This window comes from Ascaphus truei, unplaced genomic scaffold (genome assembly GCF_040206685.1).
Source record: "Ascaphus truei isolate aAscTru1 unplaced genomic scaffold, aAscTru1.hap1 HAP1_SCAFFOLD_395, whole genome shotgun sequence".
NCBI lineage: Eukaryota > Metazoa > Chordata > Amphibia > Anura > Ascaphidae > Ascaphus > Ascaphus truei.
In genome coordinates this window covers 194,515-214,734 of record NW_027456725.1, presented here as the reverse complement: position 1 = coordinate 214,734, position 20,220 = coordinate 194,515, and the positions used below count along the sequence as shown (strand labels likewise).

Sequence of the window (20,220 nt, the reverse complement as noted above, 5' to 3'; positions counted from 1 at the left end):
ACTCAGTCACTCAACCCACCCAGTCAGTCAGTCACCCAGTCAGTCAGTCACTCAGTCACTCACCCACACAGTCACTCTGTGACTCACCCACTCTGTCAGTCAGTCATTCACCCAGTCAGTCAGTCAGTCAGTCAGTCACCCAGTCAGTCAGTCAGTCACCCACCCAGTCAGTCACCCAGTCAGTCACCCATCCAGTCCGTCAGTCACTCACCCACACTGTCAGTCACTCACCCACCCAGTTACTCAGTCACTCACCCAGCCAGTCACTCAATAACTCACTCTCCCAGTCAGTCAGTCACTCAGTCAGAAACCCACCCAGTCAGGCAGTCAGTCACCCACCCAGTCAGTCACCCACCCAGTCAGTCAGTAAGTCACCCACCCAGTCAGTCAGTCACCCACCCAGTCAGTCAGTCACCCAGTAAGTCAGTCAGTCACCCTGTCAGTCAGTCACCCAGTCAGTCAGTCACCCAGTCAGTCGCTCACTCAGTCAGTCACACACCCACCCAGTCAGTCACCCAGTCAGTCACCCACCCAGTAAGTCAGTCAGTCACCCAGTCAGTCACCCAGTCAGTCAGTCAGTCAGTCACTCACCCACCCAGTCACTCACCCACCCAGTCAGTCAGTCACCCAGCCAGTCAGTCAGTCCCCCACCCAGTCAGTCAGTCACCCAGTCAGTCAGTCAGTCACCCAGTCAGTCAGTCACCCAGTCAGTCAGTCACCCAGTCAGTCAGTCACCCAGTCAGTCAGTCACCCAGTTAGTCAGTCACCCAGTGAGTTAGTCACCCAGTCAGTCAGTCACTCACTCACCCAGTCAGTCACTCACACACCCACCCAGTCAGTAATTCACCCAGCCAGTCAGTCAGTCACCCAGTAAGTCAGTCAGTCACCCACCCAGTCAGTCACTCACCCAGTCAGTCACCCAGTCAGTCAGTCACCCAGTCAGTCAGTCACCCAGTCAGTCAGTCACCCAGTCAGTCAGTCACCCAGTCAGTCAGTCACCCAGTCAGTCAGTCACCCAGTCAGTCAGTCAGTCACCCAGTCAGTTAGTCACCTAGTCAGGCAGTCACCCAGTCAGTTAGTCACCTAGTCAGTCAGTCAGTCAGTCACCCAGTCAGTCAGTTACCCAGTCAGTCAGTCACCCAGTCAGTCAGTCACCCAGTCAGTTAGTCAGTCAGTCACCCAGTCAGTTAGTCAGTCAGTCACCCAGTCAGTTAGTCACCCAGTCAGTCAGTCACCCAGTCAGTCACCCAGTCAGTTAGTCACCCAATCAGTCAGTCACCCAGTCAGTTAGTCACCTAGTCAGTCAGTCACCCAGTCAGTCAGTCAGTCACCCAGTCAGTCAGTCACCCAGTCAGTCAGTCACCCAGTCAGTCAGTCACCAGTCAGTCAGTCACCCAGTCAGTCAGTCACCCAGTCAGTCAGTCACCCAGTCAGTCAGTCACCCAGTCAGTCAGACACCCAGTCAGTCACCCAGTCAGTTAGTCACCCAGTCAGTTAGTCACCTAGTCAGTCAGTCAGTCACCCAGTCAGTCAGTTACCCAGTCAGTCAGTCACCCAGTCAGTCAGTCACCCAGTCAGTTAGTCAGTCAGTCAACCAGTCAGTTAGTCAGTCAGTCACCCAGTCAGTTAGTCACCCATTCAGTCAGTCACCCAGTCAGTCAGTCACCCAGTCAGTTAGTCACCCAGTCAGTCAGTCACCCAGTCAGTTAGTCACCTAGTCAGTCAGTCACTCACCCACCCAGTCAGTCAGTCAGTCAGTCAGAAACCCACCCAGTCAGTCACCCACCCAGTCAGTCAGTAAGTCACCCACCCAGTCAGTCAGTCACCCACCCAGTCAGTCAGTCACCCAGTAAGTCAGTCAGTCACCCTGTCAGTCAGTCACCCAGTCAGTCAGTCACCCAGTCAGTCGCTCACTCAGTCAGTCACACACCCACCCAGTCAGTCACCCAGTCAGTCACCCACCCAGTAAGTCAGTCAGTCACCCAGTCAGTCACCCAGTCAGTCAGTCAGTCAGTCACTCACCCACCCAGTCACTCACCCACCCAGTCAGTCAGTCACCCAGCCAGTCAGTCAGTCCCCCACCCAGTCAGTCAGTCACCCAGTCAGTCAGTCACCCAGTCAGTCAGTCACCCAGTCAGTCAGTCACCCAGTCAGTCAGTCACCCAGTCAGTCAGTCACCCAGTTAGTCAGTCACCCAGTGAGTTAGTCACCCAGTCAGTCAGTCACTCACTCACTCACCCAGTCAGTCACTCACACACCCACCCAGTCAGTAATTCACCCAGCCAGTCAGTCAGTCACCCAGTAAGTCAGTCAGTCACCCACCCAGTCAGTCACTCACCCAGTCAGTCACTCACACACCCACCCAGTCAGTAATTCACCCAGCCAGTCAGTCAGTCACCCAGTAAGTCAGTCAGTCACCCACCCAGTCAGTCAGTCACCCAGTCAGTCAGTCACCCAGTCAGTCAGTCACCCAGTCAGTCAGTCACCCAGTCAGTCAGTCACCCAGTCAGTCAGTCACCCAGTCAGTCAGTCAGTCACCCAGTCAGTTAGTCACCTAGTCAGGCAGTCACCCAGTCAGTTAGTCACCTAGTCAGTCAGTCAGTCAGTCACCCAGTCAGTCAGTTACCCAGTCAGTCAGTCACCCAGTCAGTCAGTTACCCAGTCAGTTAGTCAGTCAGTCACCCAGTCAGTTAGTCAGTCAGTCACCCAGTCAGTTAGTCACCCAGTCAGTCAGTCACCCAGTCAGTCACCCAGTCAGTTAGTCACCCAATCAGTCAGTCACCCAGTCAGTTAGTCACCTAGTCAGTCAGTCACCCAGTCAGTCAGTCACCCAGTCAGTCAGTCACCCAGTCAGTCAGTCACCCAGTCAGTCAGTCACCAGTCAGTCAGTCACCCAGTCAGTCAGTCACCCAGTCAGTCAGTCACCCAGTCAGTCAGTCACCCAGTCAGTCAGACACCCAGTCAGTCACCCAGTCAGTTAGTCACCCAGTCAGTTAGTCACCTAGTCAGTCAGTCAGTCACCCAGTCAGTCAGTTACCCAGTCAGTCAGTCACCCAGTCAGTCAGTCACCCAGTCAGTTAGTCAGTCAGTCACCCAGTCAGTTAGTCAGTCAGTCACCCAGTCAGTTAGTCACTCATTCAGTCAGTCACCCAGTCAGTCAGTCACCCAGTCAGTTAGTCACCCAGTCAGTCAGTCACCCAGTCAGTTAGTCACCTAGTCAGTCAGTCACTCACCCACCCAGTCAGTCAGTCAGTCAGAAACCCACCCAGTCAGGCAGTCAGTCACCCACCCAGTCAGTTACCCACCCAGTCAGTCAGTAAGTCACCCACCCAGTCAGTCAGTCACCCACCCAGTCAGTCAGTCACCCAGTAAGTCAGTCAGCCACCCTGTCAGTCAGTCACCCAGTCAGTCAGTCACCCAGTCCGTCACTCACTCAGTCAGTCACACACCCACCCAGTCAGTCACCCAGTCAGTCACCCACCCAGTAAGTCAGTCAGTCACCCAGTCAGTCACCCAGTCAGTCAGTCAGTCAGTCAGTCACTCACCCACCCAGTCACTCACCCACCCAGTCAGTCAGTCAGTCACCCAGCCAGTCAGTCAGTCCCCCACCCAGTCAGTCAGTCACCCAGTCAGTCAGTCACCCAGTCAGTCAGTCATCCAGTCAGTCAGTCAGTCACCCAGTCAGTCAGTCACCCAGTCAGTCAGTCACCCAGTCAGTCACCCAGTCAGTTAGTCACCCAGTCAGTCAGTCACTCACTCACCCAGTCAGTCACTCACACACCCACCCAGTCAGTAAGTCACCCAGCCAGTCAGTCAGTGACCCAGTAAGTCAGTCAGTCACCCACCCAGTCAGTCACTCACCCAGTCAGTCACCCAGTCAGTCAGTCACCCAGTCAGTCAGTCACCCAGTCAGTCAGTCACCCAGTCAGTCAGTCACCCAGTCAGTCAGTCACCCAGTCAGTCAGTCACCCAGTCAGTCAGTCACCCAGTCAGTCAGTCACCCAGTCAGTCAGTCACACAGTCAGTTAGTCACCCAGTCAGTCAGTCAGTCACCCAGTCAGTCACCCAGTCAGTCACTCAGTCACTCAACCCACCCAGTCAGTCAGTCACCCAGTCTGTCAGTCACTCAGTCACTCACCCACACAGTCACTCTGTGACTCACCCACTCTGTCAGTCAGTCATTCACCCAGTCAGTCAGTCAGTCACCCAGTCAGTCAGTCCGTCACCCACCCAGTCAGTCACCCAGTCAGTCACCCATCCAGTCCGTCAGTCACTCACCCACACTGTCAGTCACTCACCCACCCAGTTACTCAGTCACTCACCCAGCCAGTCACTCAATAACTCACTCTCCCAGTCAGTCAGTCAGTCAGAAACCCACCCAGTCAGGCAGTCAGTCACCCACCCAGTCAGTCACCCACCCAGTCAGTCAGTAAGTCACCCACCCAGTCAGTCAGTCACCCACCCAGTCAGTCAGTCACCCAGTAAGTCAGTCAGTCACCCTGTCAGTCAGTCACCCAGTCAGTCAGTCACCCAGTCAGTCGCTCACTCAGTCAGTCACACACCCACCCAGTCAGTCACCCAGTCAGTCACCCACCCAGTAAGTCAGTCAGTCACCCAGTCAGTCACCCAGTCAGTCAGTCAGTCAGTCACTCACCCACCCAGTCACTCACCCACCCAGTCAGTCAGTCAGTCACCCAGCCAGTCAGTCAGTCCCCCACCCAGTCAGTCAGTCACCCAGTCAGTCAGTCAGTCACCCAGTCAGTCAGTCACCCAGTCAGTCAGTCACCCAGTCAGTCAGTCACCCAGTCAGTCAGTCACCCAGTTAGTCAGTCACCCAGTGAGTTAGTCACCCAGTCAGTCAGTCACTCACTCACCCAGTCAGTCACTCACACACCCACCCAGTCAGTAATTCACCCAGCCAGTCAGTCAGTCACCCAGTAAGTCAGTCAGTCACCCACCCAGTCAGTCACTCACCCAGTCAGTCACCCAGTCAGTCAGTCACCCAGTCAGTCAGTCACCCAGTCAGTCAGTCACCCAGTCAGTCAGTCACCCAGTCAGTCAGTCACCCAGTCAGTCAGTCACCCAGTCAGTTAGTCACCTAGTCAGGCAGTCACCCAGTCAGTCAGTCACCCAGTCAGTTAGTCACCTAGTCAGTCAGTCAGTCAGTCACCCAGTCAGTCAGTTACCCAATCAGTCAGTCACCCAGTCAGTCAGTCACCCAGTCAGTTAGTCAGTCAGTCACCCAGTCAGTTAGTCAGTCAGTCACCCAGTCAGTTAGTCACCCAGTCAGTCAGTCACCCAGTCAGTCAGTCAGTCACCCAGTCAGTTAGTCACCCAGTCAGTCAGTCACCCAGTCAGTTAGTCACCTAGTCAGTCAGTCACCCAGTCAGTCAGTCACCCAGTCAGTCAGTCACCCAGTCAGTCAGTCACCCAGTCAGTCAGTCACCAGTCAGTCAGTCACCCAGTCAGTCAGTCACCCAGTCAGTCAGTCACCCAGTCAGTCAGTCACCCAGTCAGTCAGACACCCAGTCAGTCACCCAGTCAGTTAGTCACCCAGTCAGTTAGTCACCTAGTCAGTCAGTCAGTCACCCAGTCAGTCATTACCCAGTCAGTCAGTCACCCAGTCAGTCAGTCACCCAGTCAGTTAGTCAGTCAGTCACCCAGTCAGTTAGTCAGTCAGTCACCCAGTCAGTTAGTCACCCATTCAGTCAGTCACCCAGTCAGTCAGTCACCCAGTCAGTTAGTCACCCAGTCAGTCAGTCACCCAGTCAGTTAGTCACCTAGTCAGTCAGTCACTCACCCACCCAGTCAGTCAGTCAGTCAGTCAGAAACCCACCCAGTCAGGAAGTCAGTCACCCACCCAGTCAGTTACCCACCCAGTCAGTCAGTAAGTCACCCACCCAGTCAGTCAGTCACCCACCCAGTCAGTCAGTCACCCAGTAAGTCAGTCAGCCACCCTGTCAGTCAGTCACCCAGTCAGTCAGTCACCCAGTCCGATACTCACTCAGTCAGTCACACACCCACCCAGTCAGTCACCCAGTCAGTCACCCACCCAGTAAGTCAGTCAGTCACCCAGTCAGTCACCCAGTCAGTCAGTCAGTCAGTCAGTCAGTCACTCACCCACCCAGTCACTCACCCACCCAGTCAGTCAGTCAGTCACCCAGCCAGTCAGTCAGTCCCCCACCCAGTCAGTCAGTTACCCAGTCAGTCAGTCACCCAGTCAGTCAGTCATCCAGTCAGTCAGTCAGTCACCCAGTCAGTCAGTCACCCAGTCAGTCAGTCACCCAGTCAGTCACCCAGTCAGTTAGTCACCCAGTCAGTCACTCACTCACTCACCCAGTCAGTCACTCACACACCCACCCAGTCAGTAATCACCCAGCCAGTCAGTCAGTCACCCAGTAAGTCAGTCAGTCACCCACCCAGTCAGTCACTCACCCAGTCAGTCACCCAGTCAGTCAGTCACCCAGTCAGTCAGTCACCCAGTCAGTCAGTCACCCAGTCAGTCAGTCACCCAGTCAGTCACCCAGTCAGTCAGTCACCCAGTCAGTCAGTCACCCAGTCAGTTAGTCACCCAGTCCGTCAGTTACCCAGTCAGTCAGTCACCCAGTCAGTCAGTTACCCAGTCAGTCAGTCACCCAGTCAGTCAGTAACCCAGTCAGTTAGTCACCTAGTCAGTCAGTCAGTCACCCAGTCAGTCAGTTACCCAGTCAGTCAGTCACCCAGTCAGTCACCCAGTCAGTCACCCAGTCAGTTAGTCAGTCAGTCACCCAGTCAGTTAGTCAGTCAGTCACCCAGTCAGTTAGTCACCTAGTCAGTCAGTCAGTCACCCAGTCAGTCAGTCACCCAGTCAGTCAGTCACCCAGACAGTTAGTCACCTAGTCAGTCAGTCACCCAGTCAGTCAGTCACCCAGTCAGTCAGTCACCCAGTCAGTCACCAGTCAGTCAGTCAGTCACCCAGTCAGTCAGTCACCCAGTCAGTCAGTCACCCAGTCAGTCAGTCACCCAGTCAGTCAGACACCCAGTCAGTCACCCAGTCAGTTAGTCACCCAGTCAGTCAGTCAGTCACCCAGTCAGTCAGTCACCCAGTCAGTCACTCAGTCACTCACCCACCCAGTCACTCAGTCACTCACCCACCCAGTCACTCAGTCACTCACCCACCCAGTCAGTCAGTCATTCACCCACCCAGTCAGTCAGTCACCCAGTCAGTCAGTCACCCAGTCAGTCAGTCACCCAGTCAGTCAGTCACACAGTCAGTTAGTCACCCAGTCAGTCAGTCAGTCACCCAGTCAGTCACCCAGTCAGTCACTCAGTCACTCAACCCACCCAGTCAGTCAGTCACCCAGTCTGTCAGTCACTCAGTCACTCACCCACACAGTCACTCTGTGACTCACCCACTCTGTCAGTCAGTCATTCACCCAGTCAGTCAGTCAGTCACCCAGTCAGTCAGTCCGTCACCCACCCAGTCAGTCACCCAGTCAGTCACCCATCCAGTCCGTCAGTCACTCACCCACACTGTCAGTCACTCACCCACCCAGTTACTCAGTCACTCACCCAGCCAGTCACTCAATAACTCACTCTCCCAGTCAGTCAGTCAGTCAGAAACCCACCCAGTCAGGCAGTCAGTCACCCACCCAGTCAGTCACCCACCCAGTCAGTCAGTAAGTCACCCACCCAGTCAGTCAGTCACCCACCCAGTCAGTCAGTCACCCAGTAAGTCAGTCAGTCACCCTGTCAGTCAGTCACCCAGTCAGTCAGTCACCCAGTCAGTCGCTCACTCAGTCAGTCACACACCCACCCAGTCAGTCACCCAGTCAGTCACCCACCCAGTAAGTCAGTCAGTCACCCAGTCAGTCACCCAGTCAGTCAGTCAGTCAGTCACTCACCCACCCAGTCACTCACCCACCCAGTCAGTCAGTCAGTCACCCAGCCAGTCAGTCAGTCCCCCACCCAGTCAGTCAGTCACCCAGTCAGTCAGTCAGTCACCCAGTCAGTCAGTCACCCAGTCAGTCAGTCACCCAGTCAGTCAGTCACCCAGTCAGTCAGTCACCCAGTTAGTCAGTCACCCAGTGAGTTAGTCACCCAGTCAGTCAGTCACTCACTCACCCAGTCAGTCACTCACACACCCACCCAGTCAGTAATTCACCCAGCCAGTCAGTCAGTCACCCAGTAAGTCAGTCAGTCACCCACCCAGTCAGTCACTCACCCAGTCAGTCACCCAGTCAGTCAGTCACCCAGTCAGTCAGTCACCCAGTCAGTCAGTCACCCAGTCAGTCAGTCACCCAGTCAGTCAGTCACCCAGTCAGTCAGTCACCCAGTCAGTTAGTCACCTAGTCAGGCAGTCACCCAGTCAGTCAGTCACCCAGTCAGTTAGTCACCTAGTCAGTCAGTCAGTCAGTCACCCAGTCAGTCAGTTACCCAATCAGTCAGTCACCCAGTCAGTCAGTCACCCAGTCAGTTAGTCAGTCAGTCACCCAGTCAGTTAGTCAGTCAGTCACCCAGTCAGTTAGTCACCCAGTCAGTCAGTCACCCAGTCAGTCAGTCAGTCACCCAGTCAGTTAGTCACCCAGTCAGTCAGTCACCCAGTCAGTTAGTCACCTAGTCAGTCAGTCACCCAGTCAGTCAGTCACCCAGTCAGTCAGTCACCCAGTCAGTCAGTCACCCAGTCAGTCAGTCACCAGTCAGTCAGTCACCCAGTCAGTCAGTCACCCAGTCAGTCAGTCACCCAGTCAGTCAGTCACCCAGTCAGTCAGACACCCAGTCAGTCACCCAGTCAGTTAGTCACCCAGTCAGTTAGTCACCTAGTCAGTCAGTCAGTCACCCAGTCAGTCATTACCCAGTCAGTCAGTCACCCAGTCAGTCAGTCACCCAGTCAGTTAGTCAGTCAGTCACCCAGTCAGTTAGTCAGTCAGTCACCCAGTCAGTTAGTCACCCATTCAGTCAGTCACCCAGTCAGTCAGTCACCCAGTCAGTTAGTCACCCAGTCAGTCAGTCACCCAGTCAGTTAGTCACCTAGTCAGTCAGTCACTCACCCACCCAGTCAGTCAGTCAGTCAGTCAGAAACCCACCCAGTCAGGAAGTCAGTCACCCACCCAGTCAGTTACCCACCCAGTCAGTCAGTAAGTCACCCACCCAGTCAGTCAGTCACCCACCCAGTCAGTCAGTCACCCAGTAAGTCAGTCAGCCACCCTGTCAGTCAGTCACCCAGTCAGTCAGTCACCCAGTCCGATACTCACTCAGTCAGTCACACACCCACCCAGTCAGTCACCCAGTCAGTCACCCACCCAGTAAGTCAGTCAGTCACCCAGTCAGTCACCCAGTCAGTCAGTCAGTCAGTCAGTCAGTCACTCACCCACCCAGTCACTCACCCACCCAGTCAGTCAGTCAGTCACCCAGCCAGTCAGTCAGTCCCCCACCCAGTCAGTCAGTTACCCAGTCAGTCAGTCACCCAGTCAGTCAGTCATCCAGTCAGTCAGTCAGTCACCCAGTCAGTCAGTCACCCAGTCAGTCAGTCACCCAGTCAGTCACCCAGTCAGTTAGTCACCCAGTCAGTCACTCACTCACTCACCCAGTCAGTCACTCACACACCCACCCAGTCAGTAATCACCCAGCCAGTCAGTCAGTCACCCAGTAAGTCAGTCAGTCACCCACCCAGTCAGTCACTCACCCAGTCAGTCACCCAGTCAGTCAGTCACCCAGTCAGTCAGTCACCCAGTCAGTCAGTCACCCAGTCAGTCAGTCACCCAGTCAGTCACCCAGTCAGTCAGTCACCCAGTCAGTCAGTCACCCAGTCAGTTAGTCACCCAGTCCGTCAGTTACCCAGTCAGTCAGTCACCCAGTCAGTCAGTTACCCAGTCAGTCAGTCACCCAGTCAGTCAGTAACCCAGTCAGTTAGTCACCTAGTCAGTCAGTCAGTCACCCAGTCAGTCAGTTACCCAGTCAGTCAGTCACCCAGTCAGTCACCCAGTCAGTCACCCAGTCAGTTAGTCAGTCAGTCACCCAGTCAGTTAGTCAGTCAGTCACCCAGTCAGTTAGTCACCTAGTCAGTCAGTCAGTCACCCAGTCAGTCAGTCACCCAGTCAGTCAGTCACCCAGACAGTTAGTCACCTAGTCAGTCAGTCACCCAGTCAGTCAGTCACCCAGTCAGTCAGTCACCCAGTCAGTCACCAGTCAGTCAGTCAGTCACCCAGTCAGTCAGTCACCCAGTCAGTCAGTCACCCAGTCAGTCAGTCACCCAGTCAGTCAGACACCCAGTCAGTCACCCAGTCAGTTAGTCACCCAGTCAGTCAGTCAGTCACCCAGTCAGTCAGTCACCCAGTCAGTCACTCAGTCACTCACCCACCCAGTCACTCAGTCACTCACCCACCCAGTCACTCAGTCACTCACCCACCCAGTCAGTCAGTCATTCACCCACCCAGTCAGTCAGTCACCCAGTCAGTCAGTCACCCAGTCAGTCAGTCACCCAGTCAGTCAGTCACCCAGTCAGTCAGTCACACAGTCAGTTAGTCACCCAGTCAGTCAGTCAGTCACCCAGTCAGTCACCCAGTCAGTCACTCAGTCACTCAACCCACCCAGTCAGTCAGTCACCCAGTCTGTCAGTCACTCAGTCACTCACCCACACAGTCACTCTGTGACTCACCCACTCTGTCAGTCAGTCATTCACCCAGTCAGTCAGTCAGTCACCCAGTCAGTCAGTCCGTCACCCACCCAGTCAGTCACCCAGTCAGTCACCCATCCAGTCCGTCAGTCACTCACCCACACTGTCAGTCACTCACCCACCCAGTTACTCAGTCACTCACCCAGCCAGTCACTCAATAACTCACTCTCCCAGTCAGTCAGTCAGTCAGAAACCCACCCAGTCAGGCAGTCAGTCACCCACCCAGTCAGTCACCCACCCAGTCAGTCAGTAAGTCACCCACCCAGTCAGTCAGTCACCCACCCAGTCAGTCAGTCACCCAGTAAGTCAGTCAGTCACCCTGTCAGTCAGTCACCCAGTCAGTCAGTCACCCAGTCAGTCGCTCACTCAGTCAGTCACACACCCACCCAGTCAGTCACCCAGTCAGTCACCCACCCAGTAAGTCAGTCAGTCACCCAGTCAGTCACCCAGTCAGTCAGTCAGTCAGTCACTCACCCACCCAGTCACTCACCCACCCAGTCAGTCAGTCAGTCACCCAGCCAGTCAGTCAGTCCCCCACCCAGTCAGTCAGTCACCCAGTCAGTCAGTCAGTCACCCAGTCAGTCAGTCACCCAGTCAGTCAGTCACCCAGTCAGTCAGTCACCCAGTCAGTCAGTCACCCAGTTAGTCAGTCACCCAGTGAGTTAGTCACCCAGTCAGTCAGTCACTCACTCACCCAGTCAGTCACTCACACACCCACCCAGTCAGTAATTCACCCAGCCAGTCAGTCAGTCACCCAGTAAGTCAGTCAGTCACCCACCCAGTCAGTCACTCACCCAGTCAGTCACCCAGTCAGTCAGTCACCCAGTCAGTCAGTCACCCAGTCAGTCAGTCACCCAGTCAGTCAGTCACCCAGTCAGTCAGTCACCCAGTCAGTCAGTCACCCAGTCAGTTAGTCACCTAGTCAGGCAGTCACCCAGTCAGTCAGTCACCCAGTCAGTTAGTCACCTAGTCAGTCAGTCAGTCAGTCACCCAGTCAGTCAGTTACCCAATCAGTCAGTCACCCAGTCAGTCAGTCACCCAGTCAGTTAGTCAGTCAGTCACCCAGTCAGTTAGTCAGTCAGTCACCCAGTCAGTTAGTCACCCAGTCAGTCAGTCACCCAGTCAGTCAGTCAGTCACCCAGTCAGTTAGTCACCCAGTCAGTCAGTCACCCAGTCAGTTAGTCACCTAGTCAGTCAGTCACCCAGTCAGTCAGTCACCCAGTCAGTCAGTCACCCAGTCAGTCAGTCACCCAGTCAGTCAGTCACCAGTCAGTCAGTCACCCAGTCAGTCAGTCACCCAGTCAGTCAGTCACCCAGTCAGTCAGTCACCCAGTCAGTCAGACACCCAGTCAGTCACCCAGTCAGTTAGTCACCCAGTCAGTTAGTCACCTAGTCAGTCAGTCAGTCACCCAGTCAGTCAGTTACCCAGTCAGTCAGTCACCCAGTCAGTCAGTCACCCAGTCAGTTAGTCAGTCAGTCACCCAGTCAGTTAGTCAGTCAGTCACCCAGTCAGTTAGTCACCCATTCAGTCAGTCACCCAGTCAGTCAGTCACCCAGTCAGTTAGTCACCCAGTCAGTCAGTCACCCAGTCAGTTAGTCACCTAGTCAGTCAGTCACTCACCCACCCAGTCAGTCAGTCAGTCAGTCAGTCAGAAACCCACCCAGTCAGGAAGTCAGTCACCCACCCAGTCAGTTACCCACCCAGTCAGTCAGTAAGTCACCCACCCAGTCAGTCAGTCACCCACCCAGTCATTCAGTCACCCAGTAAGTCAGTCAGCCACCCTGTCAGTCAGTCACCCAGTCAGTCAGTCACCCAGTCCGATACTCACTCAGTCAGTCACACACCCACCCAGTCAGTCACCCAGTCAGTCACCCACCCAGTAAGTCAGTCAGTCACCCAGTCAGTCACCCAGTCAGTCAGTCAGTCAGTCAGTCAGTCACTCACCCACCCAGTCACTCACCCACCCAGTCAGTCAGTCAGTTACCCAGCCAGTCAGTCAGTCCCCCACCCAGTCAGTCAGTTACCCAGTCAGTCAGTCACCCAGTCAGTCAGTCATCCAGTCAGTCAGTCAGTCACCCAGTCAGTCAGTCACCCAGTCAGTCAGTCACCCAGTCAGTCACTCACTCACTCACCCAGTCAGTCACTCACACACCCACCCAGTCAGTAATCACCCAGCCAGTCAGTCAGTCACCCAGTAAGTCAGTCAGTCACCCACCCAGTCAGTCACTCACCCAGTCAGTCACCCAGTCAGTCAGTCACCCAGTCAGTCAGTCACCCAGTCAGTCAGTCACCCAGTCAGTCAGTCACCCAGTCAGTCACCCAGTCAGTCAGTCACCCAGTCAGTCAGTCACCCAGTCAGTTAGTCACCCAGTCCGTCAGTTACCCAGTCAGTCAGTCACCCAGTCAGTCAGTTACCCAGTCAGTCAGTCACCCAGTCAGTCAGTAACCCAGTCAGTTAGTCACCTAGTCAGTCAGTCAGTCACCCAGTCAGTCAGTTACCCAGTCAGTCAGTCACCCAGTCAGTCACCCAGTCAGTCACCCAGTCAGTTAGTCAGTCAGTCACCCAGTCAGTTAGTCAGTCAGTCACCCAGTCAGTTAGTCACCTAGTCAGTCAGTCAGTCACCCAGTCAGTCAGTCAGTCACCCAGTCAGTCAGTCACCCAGACAGTTAGTCACCTAGTCAGTCAGTCACCCAGTCAGTCAGTCACCCAGTCAGTCAGTCACCCAGTCAGTCACCAGTCAGTCAGTCAGTCACCCAGTCAGTCAGTCACCCAGTCAGTCAGTCACCCAGTCAGTCAGTCACCCAGTCAGTCAGACACCCAGTCAGTCACCCAGTCAGTTAGTCACCCAGTCAGTCAGTCAGTCACCCAGTCAGTCAGTCACCCAGTCAGTCACTCAGTCACTCACCCACCCAGTCACTCAGTCACTCACCCACCCAGTCACTCAGTCACTCACCCACCCAGTCAGTCAGTCATTCACCCACCCAGTCAGTCAGTCAGTCACCCACCCAGTCACTCAGTCACCCAGTCAGTCAGTCACCTAGTTAGTCACCCACCCAGTCAGTCAGTTACTCACCCACCCAGTCAATAAGTTACTCACCCACCCAGTCTGTCAGTCACCCAGTCACTCAGTAAGTCAGTCACTCACCCACCCAGTCAGTCACTCACCCACCCAGTCAGTCAGCCACTCACCCAGCCAGTCAGAAACCCACCCAGTCAGTCAGTCAGTCACCCACCCAGCCAGTCACCCACCCAGTCATTCAGTCAGTAAGTCACCCACCCAGTCCGTCAGTCACCCACCCAGTCCGTTAGTCACCCACCCAGTCAGTCAGTCACCCAGGAAGTCAGTCAGTCACCCAGTAAGTCACCCAGTCAGTCACCCACCCAGTCAGTCAGTCACCCAGTCAGTCACCCAGTCACAGTCAGTCACTCAACCACCCATTCAGTCACACACCCACTCAGTCAGTCAGTCACCCAGCCAGTTATTCAGTCAGTAACCCACCCAGTCAGTCAGTCACCCAGTCACCCAGTCAGACAGTCACCCAGTCAGTCAGTCACCCAGTCATTTAGTCACCCAGTCAGTTAGTCACCCAGTAAGTCAGTCACTCACCCACCCAGTCAGTCACTCACACATCCACCCACCCACCCACCCAGTCAGTCAGTCACCCAGCCAGTCAGTCAGTCACCCAGTCAGTCAGTCAGTCACCCACCCAGTCAGTCACTCACCCAGTCAGTCAGTCACCCACCCAGTCAGTCAGTCACCCACCCAGTCAGTCACCCACCCAGTCAGTAAGTCACCCACCCAGTCAGTCAGTCACCCACCCAGTCAGTCAATCACCCACCCACCCAGTCAGTCAGTCACCCACCCAGTGAGTCACCCACCCTGTCTTTCAGTCAGTCACCTAACCGTGTCTGTCAGTCACCCACAGTGTCTATCAGTCACCCACCCAGTCAGTCACCCAGTCAGTCACTCACCCACCCAGTAAGTCGCTCACCCACCCAGTCACTCACTCACTCACTCACCCAGTCAGTCAGTCACCCACCCAATCAGTCAGTCAGTCACCCATCCAATCAGTCAATCACCCAGTCAGCCAATCAGTTACCCAGTCAGTCTATCAGTCACCCAGTCTGTCAGTCAGTCACCCAGTCATCCAGTCAGTCAGTCAGTCAGTCACTCCCCGAGTCCGTCAGTCACTCACCCACCCTGTCAGTCAATCACCTAGTCAGTCACCCACCCAGTCATTCAGTCAGTAAGTCACCCACCCAGTCCGTCAGTCACCCACCCGGTCCGTTAGTCACCCACCCAGTCAGTCAGTCACCCAGGAAGTCAGTCAGTCACCCAGTAAGTCACCCAGTCAGTCACCCACCCAGTCAGTCAGTCACCCAGTCAGTCACCCAGTCACAGTCAGTCACTCAACCACCCATTCAGTCACACACCCAACCAGTCAGTCAGTCACCCAGCCAGTTATTCAGTCAGTAACCCACCCAGTCAGTCAGTCACCCAGTCAGTCAGTCACCCAGTCAGTCAGTCACCCAGTCATTTAGTCACCCAGTCAGTTAGTCACCCAGTAAGTCAGTCACTCACCAACCCAGTCAGACACTCACACCAGCAACCCACCCACCCAGTCAGTCACCCAGCCAGTCAGTCAGTCACCCAGTCAGTCAGTCAGTCACCCACCCAGTCAGTCACTCACCCAGTCAGTCAGTCACCCACCCAGTCAGTCAGTCAGTCACCCACCCAGTCAGTCACCCACCCAGTCAGTAAGTCACCCACCCAGTCAGTTAGTCACCCACCCGGTCAGTCAATCACCCACCCAGTCAGTCAGTCACCCACCCAGTGAGTCACCCACCCTGTCTTTCAGTCAGTCACCTAACCGTGTCTGTCAGTCACCCACAGTGTCTATCAGTCACCCACCCAGTCAGTCACCCAGTCAGTCACTCACCCACCCAGTAAGTCGCTCACCCACCCAGTCACTCACTCACCCAGTCAGTCAGTCACCCACCCAATCAGTCAGTCAGTCACCCATCCAATCAGTCAATCACCCAGTCAGTCAATCAGTCACCCAGTCAGTCTATCAGTCACCCAGTCTGTCAGTCAGTCACCCAGTCAGTCAGTCATTCACCCACCGAGTCCGTCAGTCACTCACCCACCCTGTCAGTCAATCACCTAGTCAGTCACCCACCCAGTCAGTCAGTTACTCACCCACCCAGTCAATCAGTTACTCACCCACCCAATCAGTCAGTCACCCAGTCATTCAGTCAGTCACTCAGTAAGTCAGTCACTCACCCACCCAGTCAGTCACTCATCCAGCCAGTCACTCAGTCACTCACCCACCCAGTCAGTCAGTCACCCACCCAGTCTGTCAGTCACCCACCCAGTCAGTCAGTAAGTCACCCACCATGTCAGTCAGTAAGTCACCCACCCTGTCAGTCAGTCACCCACCAAGTCCGTCAGTCACCCACCCAGTCAGTCAGTCAGTCACCCAGTAAGTCAGTCAGTCAGTCACCCAGTCAGTCAGTTACCCAGTCAGTCAGTTACCCAGTCAGTCACTCACCCAGTCAGTCAGTCACTCACCCAGTCAGTCAGTCAGTCACTCACCCACCCAGTCAGTCACTCACCCACCCAGTCAGTCAGTCACCCACCCAGTCAGTCACTCACACACCCAGTCAGTCACTCACTCAGCCAGTCACTCAGTCACCCAGTCAGTCAGTCACCCACCCAGTCAGTCACCCACCCAGTCAGTCACTAACTCACCCAGTCAGTCACTCACACACCCAGTTACTCAGTCACTCACCCAGCAAGTCACTCAGTCAACCAGTCTGTCAGTCATCCACCCAGTCTCTCAGTCACCCACCCAGTCTGTCAGTCACCCACCCAGTCAGTCAGTCACCCACCCAGTCAGTCACCCACCCAGTCAGTCACCCACCCAGTCAGTCACTCACCCACCCAGTAAGTCACTCACCCACCCACCCAGTCCGTCAGTCACCCACCCAGTCCGTCAGTCACCCAGTCAGTCAATCTGTCACCCAGTCAGTCAGTCAGTCACCCAGTCAGTCAGTCACCCAGTCAGTTAGTCAGTTAGTCATCCAGTCAGTCAGTCAATCAGTCACCCAGTCAGTCAGTCACCCACCCAGTCAGTCAGTCAGTCACCCAGTCAGTCACCCACCTAGTCCATCAGTCACTCACCTACCCTGTCAGTCAGTTAGTCACCTAGTCAGTCACCCACCCAGTCTGTCAGTCACCCAGTCAGTAAGTCAGTCAGTCACTCAGTAAGTCAGTCACTCACCCACCCAGTCAATCAGTCACCCAGTCAGTCAGTCAGTCACCCAGTCAGTCACCCAGTCAGTCAGTCACCCAGTCAGTCAGTCAGTCAGTCAGTCACTCACCCACACAGTCACTCAGTCACCCACCCAGTCAGCCAGTCTGTCAGTCATCCACCCAGTCTCTCAGTCACCCACCCAGTCTGTCAGTCACCCACCCAGTCAGTCAGTCACCCACCCAGTCAGTCACCCACCCAGTCAGTCACCCACCCAGTCAGTCACTCACCCACCCAGTAAGTCACTCACCCACCCACCCAGTCCGTCAGTCACCCACCCAGTCCGTCAGTCACCCAGTCAGTCAATCTGTCACCCAGTCAGTCAGTCAGTCACCCAGTCAGTCAGTCACCCAGTCAGTTAGTCAGTTAGTCACCCAGTCAGTCAGTCAGTCAGTCACCCAGTCAGTCAGTCACCCACCCAGTCAGTCAGTCAGTCACCCAGTCAGTCACCCACCTAGTCCATCAGTCACTCACCTACCCTGTCAGTCAGTTAGTCACCTAGTCAGTCACCCACCCAGTCTGTCAGTCACCCAGTCAGTAAGTCAGTCAGTCACTCAGTAAGTCAGTCACTCACCCACCCAGTCAATCAGTCACCCAGTCAGTCAGTCAGTCACCCAGTCAGTCACCCAGTCAGTCAGTCACCCAGTCAGTCAGTCAGTCAGTCAGTCACTCACCCACACAGTCACTCAGTCACCCACCCAGTCAGTCAGTCATTCACCCAGTCAGTCAGTCAGTCAGTCACCCAGTCAGTCAGTCAGTCACCCACCCAGTCCGTCAGTCACTCACTCACCCACACTGTCAGTCACTCACCCACCCAGTTACTCAGTCACTCACCCAGCCAGTCACTCAATAACTCACTCTCCCAGTCAGTCAGTCAGTCAGTCAGAAACCCACCCAGTCAGGCAGTCAGTCACCCACCCAGTCAGTCACCCACCCAGTCAGTCAGTAAGTCACCCACCCTGTCCGTCAGTCACCCAACCAGTCAGTCAGTCACCCAGTAAGTCAGTCAGTCACCCTGTCAGTCAGTCACCCTGTCAGTCAGTCACCCAATCAGTCACTCACTCAGTCAGTCACACACCCACCCAGTCAGTCACCCAGTCAGTCACCCACCCAGTAAGTCAGTCAGTCAGTCATTCACTCACCCACCCAGTCACTCACCCACCCAGTCACTCAGTCACACACCCACCCAGTCAATCAGTCAGTCAGCCAGCCAGTCAGTCACTCACACACCCACCCAGTCAGTTAGTCACCCAGTCAGTCAGTCACTCACCCACCCAGTCAGTCACTCACACACCCACTCAGTCAGTAAGTCACCCAGCCAGTCAGTCAGTCACCCAGTAAGTCAGTCAGTCACCCACCCAGTCAGTCACTCACCCAGTCAGTCACTCAGTCACTCAGTCAGTCACACACCCACCCAGTCAGTCACCCAGTCAGTCACCCACCCAGTAAGTCAGTCAGTCAGTCACTCACCCACCCAGTAACTCACCCACCCAGTCACTCAGTCACACACCCACCCAGTCAGTCAGTCAGTCAGCCAGCCAGTCAGTCAGTCACCCAGTCAGTCAGTCACCCAGTAAGTCAGTCAGTCAGTCACTCACCCACCCAGTCACTCACCCACCCAGTCACTCAGTCACACACCCACCCAGTCAGTCAGTCAGCCACCCAGTCAGTCAGTCAGTCACCCAGTCAGTCACCCACCTAGTCCATCAGTCACTCACCTACCCTGTCAATCAGTTAGTCACCTAGTCAGTCACCCACCCAGTCTGTCAGTCACCCAGTCAGTAAGTCAGTCAGTCACTCAGTAAGTCAGTCACTCACCCACCCAGTCAATCAGTCACCCAGTCAGTCAGTCAGTCACCCAGTCAGTCACCCAGTCAGTCAGTCACCCAGTCAGTCAGTCAGTCAGTCAGTCACTCACCCACACAGTCACTCAGTCACCCACCCAGTCAGTCAGTCATTCACCCAGTCAGTCAGTCAGTCAGTCACCCAGTCAGTCAGTCACCCACCCAGTCCGTCAGTCACTCACTCACCCACACTGTCAGTCACTCACCCACCCAGTTACTCAGTCACTCACCCAGCCAGTCACTCAATAACTTACTCTCCCAGTCAGTCAGTCAGTCAGTCAGAAACCCACCCAGTCAGGCAGGCTGTCACCCACCCAGTCAGTCACCCACCCAGTCAGTCAGTAAGTCACCCACCCTGTCCGTCAGTCACCCAACCAGTCAGTCAGTCACCCAGTAAGTCAGTCAGTCACCCTGTCAGTCAGTCACCCTGTCAGTCAGTCACCCAATCAGTCACTCACTCAGTCAGTCACACACCCACCCAGTCAGTCACCCAGTCAGTCACCCACCCAGTAATTCAGTCAGTCAGTCATTCACTCACCCACCCAGTCACTCACCCACCCAGTCACTCAGTCACACACCCACCCAGTCAGTCAGTCAGTCAGCCAGCCAGTCAGTCACTCACACACCCACCCAGTCAGTTAGTCACCCAGTCAGTCAGTCACTCACCCACCCAGTCAGTCACTCACACACCCACTCAGTCAGTAAGTCACCCAGCCAGTCAGTCAGTCACCCAGTAAGTCAGTCAGTCAGTCACCCACCCAGTCAGTCACTCACCCAGTCAGTCACTCAGTCACTCAGTCAGTCACACACCCACCCAGTCAGTCACCCAGTCAGTCACCCACCCAGTAAGTCAGTCAGTCAGTCACTCACCCACCCAGTAACTCACCCACCCAGTCACTCAGTCACACACCCACCCAGTCAGTCAGTCAGTCAGCCAGCCAGTCAGTCAGTCACCCAGTCAGTCAGTCACCCAGTAAGTCAGTCAGTCAGTCACTCACCCACCCAGTCACTCACCCACCCAGTCACTCAGTCACACACCCACCCAGTCAGTCAGTCAGTCAGCCAGCCAGTCAGTCAGTCACCCAGTCAGTCAGTCACCCAGTCAGTCAGTCAGTCACCCACCCAGTCAGTCACTCACCCAGTCAGTCAGTCACCCACCCAGTCAGTCAGTCAGTCACCCACCCAGTCAGTCACCCACCCAGTCAGTAAGTCACCCACCCAGTCAGTTAGTCACCCACCCGGTCAGTCAATCACCCACCCAGTCAGTCAGTCACCCACCCAGTGAGTCACCCACCCTGTCTTTCAGTCAGTCACCTAACCGTGTCTGTCAGTCACCCACAGTGTCTATCAGTCACCCACCCAGTCAGTCACCCAGTCAGTCACTCACCCACCCAGTAAGTCGCTCA

General features: G+C 55.1%; 1 protein-coding gene across 3 annotated transcripts in view; it reads left to right on the top strand.

Annotated features, from left to right (window-relative positions):
• LOC142483928 (uncharacterized) overlaps positions 1 to 20,220 on the top strand; it is a 141,211-nt gene that overhangs the window by 95,701 nt on the left and 25,290 nt on the right. The window lies entirely within an intron of this gene.